This window comes from Gossypium hirsutum, chromosome A04 (assembly GCF_007990345.1).
Source record: "Gossypium hirsutum isolate 1008001.06 chromosome A04, Gossypium_hirsutum_v2.1, whole genome shotgun sequence".
Taxonomy (NCBI): Eukaryota; Viridiplantae; Streptophyta; class Magnoliopsida; order Malvales; family Malvaceae; genus Gossypium; species Gossypium hirsutum.
In genome coordinates, this window is record NC_053427.1 from 55,317,822 (window position 1) to 55,323,348 (window position 5,527).

The window sequence follows — 5,527 nt, forward strand, 5'->3', positions numbered from 1 at the left end:
TGGTTAAGCAGGTATGAAATAATCCCTCCTAAAACCAGTGATCACCAACTCATCTTGTTCGCTCTTTTTAGAGCCAACTTCTTGCCAATTCTCATGTTAGCTTCCCGATGTGGGATTACTTTCAACCATGAGGAAAATTCCTTATTTTTTATGACCACTTCAACCATATAGTTCCAGTCCAACTCCACCTCCTATACAGCTGAAACAGCAAAATAAATACTCCATTGCGCATCCTAAGACTTGAACCTCAGACCTCACAGTTACACAACACACCACCTTGCCACTCCAACCCAGGCTCTCTCTGTGTCATAAATATCCTCAATTAATTATAAGGTCTATAGGCCAAATTCCTGGTTCCTTTAAAAGAAAAACCAAAATAAATTACAAGAGCCAAGACTTGAACCCAGGCTCCCTTGCAACCTTAATGACGCCACCACCACTAGACCACATGCTTCCTTGTGTCACTTTTCTACCACAATAACTTAAAAGGTCTTCATCCAAACACCAGGGTTTTATTCACTTAAAACCAAAATTTTTGCTAAAGCCTAGGTTTGAACCCAAGGTTTCTCTAACACTTCTCAGGGCTATTAACCACTAAAGCAGACATTTAATTGTGTCATTTCCTTGCACAATTAAATTCTTATATACAAAATCCTTATGGACCCATACTCAAGGCCCAATACTTCTAGGCCCAAATTCGGGCGTTACAAGCACGAATAGCATAAGCTCTCGCAGGTGCTCTAACTTCTAATCTCACAACTAAATCTTTGGATACTCCTCTGCTATTGATCCCATTTCTTGTATTTCTCACTGGCCTTCCTCTAGCAGTAGTATTACTCAATTTTGCATTTTGAAAATTATCTTTTTCAACCATTTTTGGGCAATCTCGAATAAAGTGATCTTGGGAACCACATTTAAAACAAGTCTAGTTATTCATCCTACATTCATCAGGATGTCATCTACAGCAGTGTTGGCATTCAGGCTTATTAGACCTAGCATGACTTATGCTCACTATGGATGTAATTTGGGCCTTAGAACCCGAATATTGCTTCCCACGATCTCTGTTGGGATACTCGGCTGAAGCATTGGAACGAACATACAAATCTCTCTATTTTTTTGACGAAGATTGAAATGACTTATTCATCGGCCTCTTTCTCAAATCTCTAGCCTCAAAATTAACTTTTCTCTTTTTCTTACTCAACTCTTCATCTTTGTAAGCTCATTCGACTACCACAACAAATTCTTTCAACTCTAAACTCCCAACTAACAACCCGATGTCCTCATTCAGCCCATCTTCGAATCTCTTACACATAATAGCCTCTGTTGAAACACATTCCCAAGCATACTTATTGAGTCTAACAAACTCCCGCTCGTATTTAGTCACAGTCATTCGACATTGTTTCAACTCCAAGAACTCCTTACGTTTCTGATCAATAAATCGTTGACTGATGTATTTCTTTTTGAATTCTCTTGGAAGAAATCCCAAGTAACTCTTTCCCTCGGTACCACAGATATAAAAGTGTTCCACCATTGATATGTCGTATCCGTTAGAAGTGATATAGTGTATTTCAAGCACTCATCCGAGGTGCGAGAAAGCTCATCAAATACTAGATAGAGTTCTGAAGCCTAAATTTTGCTCTCTCGGGATCATCGTCGACATTTTCTATAAATTCTTCAACCCCTTGTTTCCGAACCTTATCAACTGGAAGCTTATTCAACCTTACCAATTCCACACCTTGGGGAGCTACAGGAACCAGTTAAAGGTTAGGTGGGGGTGGGGGATGTTGAGCAGCTGGATTTGTCTGAGCAAACTCGGCAAACCACTCATTCATCTTTTAGAAGAAGACTTCTCTAGCCTCTCCTCCTTGACTAATCATCACTGGTCTACTTTCAGATGGCGTGGTCCTTTGGGTGAGAGTTGGCACATTACTCTCATCGTCATCAGCCATTTCTCAGTCGGGATCCGTTTACTCTATGAAAACACAGTTTAAATAGTCAGGAGTCATCACACTATCAAAATTTATATATAGCATGTATACCTAGACTCTTACACACACTACGTTAGTCCAAGAATTAACTAAACCATGACTCTGATACCACTAAATGTAGCACCCTTTACCAGTATTCAAAGCTGGAACAGAGTATGAGGCATTATCGGACTTACTACACAAGCATTCACACAATTCCTAGTCATAAATTTTTGTCCAAATTAAAACCATTCACATTTAAACATAAAGTCCCTAATATGAGCCTATGAAGCCCAAAATATACTTTAGGCGCGGTTCGGGACTAAACCGATAACTCAAGGAATTTTTACAAAACATAAATTTTTTTTTACTTTAAACAAGGGTCACACACCAGCGTGGTTTGGGACACGCCCGTGTGGACAGGCCGTGTGGTCACACACGCTCATGTCTTTAACCCGTGTAACTCTCAGTTTTGCAATGCATGTGACAAACCGTAAATTATACATATTTTTACCCCATGTTTAATGCATTTTATGGATGATTTCTCATTAGAATTTATGAGTTCGATGCTCCTAATGCTTTAATTTCATGTTTTATACTTAAGAGAGCATAGGAGAGCGAAAGGAACGAGAAACGGGCTAAAAACAGAGAAAATGGGCCAAAGTACGAAATCAACACGGCCTGGACCTCCTCACATGGGCAAACCGCATAGCAGTGTCAATTTGGCAGGCTCGAACACAGCCTGAAGTAATCGAACACGGGCGAGTGCCACGAACGTGTCCCTGCTGAGCCCAAGTTGAGTCCAATTCAGAAAAGGCCAATTTTGAGGGTTTCTAGGCATTCCAAAGCCTATAAATACGCACTAGATGAGGAGGAAAAAAAAGAGGGAGAAGAGGGGTAAGGAATTACGCTAAGGAAGCTGATCGATCTGTCTCAAAAGCTGGAGTTACTCCAAGACTGAAGATCTCTCTCAGAATTCCTTCAGTGGTTTTAGAGTTTTCTTTATGTTTTGCTATTTGTATACTTTTGAGATGTACTCTTATTTTATTATGAACTAAACCCCTTAGATACCTAAGGGGGATAAAACCTATGATGGATCTTGTTATTATTATCTGAACTGTATGATAAATACTTGATTTGTTCTTAATTATGTGTTCTTAATGCTTGAGTTAATATTCTGGGTATTAATTCATGATTTTGATGTGCTTATGCAAAGGAGGAATAGACCCTGCCTAAGAGTAGATTTGGCATAATTAAGCAGAGTTGATCGGGCACCTAGAAATAGGGTTACGAGATTTTGCTAGATTAGGGTGAAACCTAATATGGGAGTCCATAGATTGAGCTAATGCAACCCTAGAGTGTTAATTAGCAAAAAGTCTCAGTTATTCAATCTAGGGGTTAGACGTTATTAGTCTTGAATATGGATAATAACATAGGTTAGGGAGTCTCACGGATCAAGTCAAGTGAATAAATCGTCCGGTTCAGAGTCAGGTAACAAGTGAAATCTAGGTGGATTCCTCCTTGGGTGTCGTCTTTATCAATTTCTTTTCTTCAAGTCTTTTTCCAAACTTTCTCTTTGCTTTGATTGAATTAGTTAATTAGTTTAATAAACAAACCCTTTTATTCTTAGGCTGGATAATAAAAAGATAGTTATTACTAGTACTTTTGGTTCCCTTGGGTATGACATCCCAGTCTTGCCATTACTATACTATTGTTCGATAGGTGCACTTGCCTTTTCATCGTGATAATAGATAGTCTAGGTTTAATCTTCATTATAAAAATTTATTACTTGTTACGAATCCATGCAATCATGTTTTTTGCGTCGTTTCCGAGGAACTGAAATATTAGGAACACTAAATTTTTATTACTTTAGCCATTTATTTTTCTTGCAATTTAATTTAATTTTATTATATTATTTATTAATTTACTTTTTCTTTCACTTGATAGGTTTTTATAGTTTATGACTAGAAGAAACCCATCAGGACCTTACTTTTTGATGAAGAAATTGATCGAACAGTTCGTAGAAATCAAAGAGAAATAAGGCATAGTTTACGATACGCAGAAAATGAAAAAGAAGACAATACTCAACCTCCAACCGACGAGATGGTTGAAAACTAAGACAATCAGCTGCCTCTTGCAATTGCAGCTAATAAAAATCCTGCTCCACGTACTATGTATGACTATGCTAAACCCTCTTTAATAGGAACTGAATCAAGTATAGTTAGACCTGCTATTGCTGCGAATAATTTTGAATTAAAATCTAACACTATTCAGATGATACAGCAGTTTGTTCAGTTTGATGGTTTGCAAGATGAAGATCCCAACACTCACTTAGTAAATTTCCTGGAATTTTGCGATACATTCAAAATCAATAGCATTTCTGATGATGCCATCCGTCTTCGGTTATTTCCCTTCTCAATGAGAAACAAAGCTAAACAGTGGTTAAACTCGTTACCACGAGGTCTATCACTACTTGGGAGCAAATGACTGAGAAATTTTTACTAAGATATTTTTCGCTGGCTAAAATAGCTAAATTACGCAATGATATCTCTTCTTTTGTGCAGATGGACTTAGAAATACTTTACGATTCATGGGAGAGATACAAAGATCTATTGAGAAGGTGTCCTCACCATGGGTTGCCTCTATGGCTGCAAGTTCAAACGTTCTACAATGGTGTGAATCCCTCGACAAGACAAATGATTGACACTGCTGCTGGCGGAACCATAAACAATAAAACACCGGAAGATGCCTACGAATTCATAGAGGAGATGTTACTGAACAACTATCAGTGGCAAGTTATGAGGCTAAGCCAATAAAAACAGCCGGCGTTTATAACATCAATTTAGTCACCATGCTCTCTAATCAGGTAGAACTTCTCAATAAAAAGATTGATAGTTTTCTTGGTTCTACGTATGTACATCCAGTAATGAGGTGTGACTCAAGCGGAGGAGGTGTGCATACAGAATATCAATCCTTCAATCCTACAACTGAAGAGGAACAATTTAACTATATGGGTAACAATAACTTTATCTTTGAATTGCAAAGCTTTTTTCAGCACACACGGCCAGGCACACGGGCGTGCCTGAAGCTGTGGCCAAATAGCGGAAGAGACACGGCCGTGCGAGATGGTCGTGTTGAAGCAAGCCATGATTTCCCCAAAGCACGGGGTGCGATAAATCCCCACAGCCGTGCGACATGGCCGTGGGTGAACTTGATAGGAAGAACACGGGCGTGCCAGGGACAAGGCTCGATTTTGTTTCTTTGACACGGGTGTGTGACATGCCCGTCCCATTCAGCCGTGTAAAAGAATACACAGGCGTGGTACCAAGACACACGGGCTTGGGAGAATAACCAATCACGACCTAAAATTTCAAAATTTGAAACACACCGGCCTGGCCCTAGGCCGTGTGGCCCTCCCCTATATAAGTGAATAACTATTCATTTTCTTCTTCCTTTCAAAAGCCCTAGCCGAAATCTCCCCTTCTCCACTCCCTGATCCCTATTCTCAGCCGCCACTACCCTCTCGTCCAGTTCATGTAGCAGCTTCATATGCTAACATC

General features: G+C 39.4%; 1 non-coding gene across 1 annotated transcript; it reads right to left on the minus strand.

Annotated features, from left to right (window-relative positions):
• Positions 1-4,498: 4,498 nt before the first annotated feature.
• LOC121228810 (small nucleolar RNA R71) lies at positions 4,499-4,605 on the minus strand. Its single transcript, XR_005926385.1, has one exon. It is a non-coding gene; the product is annotated as a small nucleolar RNA R71 (small nucleolar RNA).
• Between the last annotated feature and the right edge of the window lie 922 nt (positions 4,606-5,527).